Below are 777 nucleotides of genomic sequence, written 5' to 3'. Positions count from 1 at the left end.
GGTGAGGTAGGGATGTCCTCTTCAAACAACGTGGAACCTGCACACAACACAACCAAAATACTTTGCCCCAACTTACAGTGAGGTTGTCAATGTCGCCGGTTTGCTGAACACAAAGGATTAAATGTATCGAGTGGAAGGAGATGTTTGCAGTAATTAAAGAGAACAGAGCTTGCAGTAAGTAAATAAGACATGATTGCAGTGGTTGAATTTATCAGTGTAAAGGAAAGGGTCGGGGTCCACAGTTCACTAGAGGTGGCTCTCCATCAAGATAAATAGCATGCTAGGTGAACAAATTACAGTTGGGCAATTGCCAGAATATCGACCATACATGACAAGATGATTACTGTGAATTTGTTTGGGCATTACAACATAATACATATATCGTAATCCAACTACGTCTATGACTAATAATCCACCTTCCGATTATCGTCTGAACCCCTTCTACTATTAAGTTGCAAGCAACAGATTATCGCATTAAGCAATGTGTGTAAAGTAAACAATATAATTACCCTCGGATAAAACATTGTTGTTTTCTCCCTAGTAGCAACAACACATCTACAATCTTAGAAGTTATTGTCACTCTCCCAGAAAACTAGAGGCATGAACCTACTATCGAGCATAAATACCCCCTCTTGGAGTCACAAGCATCTACTTGACCAGAGTATCTACTAGCAACGGAGAGCATGCAAGATCACAAATAACATATGACAAGAATATATAATCGATCTCAACATAGTACACCATATTCATCGGATTCCTAGCAAACACAACATGTAG

Source organism: Lolium rigidum, chromosome 4 (assembly GCF_022539505.1).
Source record: "Lolium rigidum isolate FL_2022 chromosome 4, APGP_CSIRO_Lrig_0.1, whole genome shotgun sequence".
NCBI classification, from domain to species: Eukaryota; Viridiplantae; Streptophyta; class Magnoliopsida; order Poales; family Poaceae; genus Lolium; species Lolium rigidum.
The sequence above is the reverse complement of the archived record's forward strand: the minus strand, read 5'-3'. Positions refer to the sequence as shown.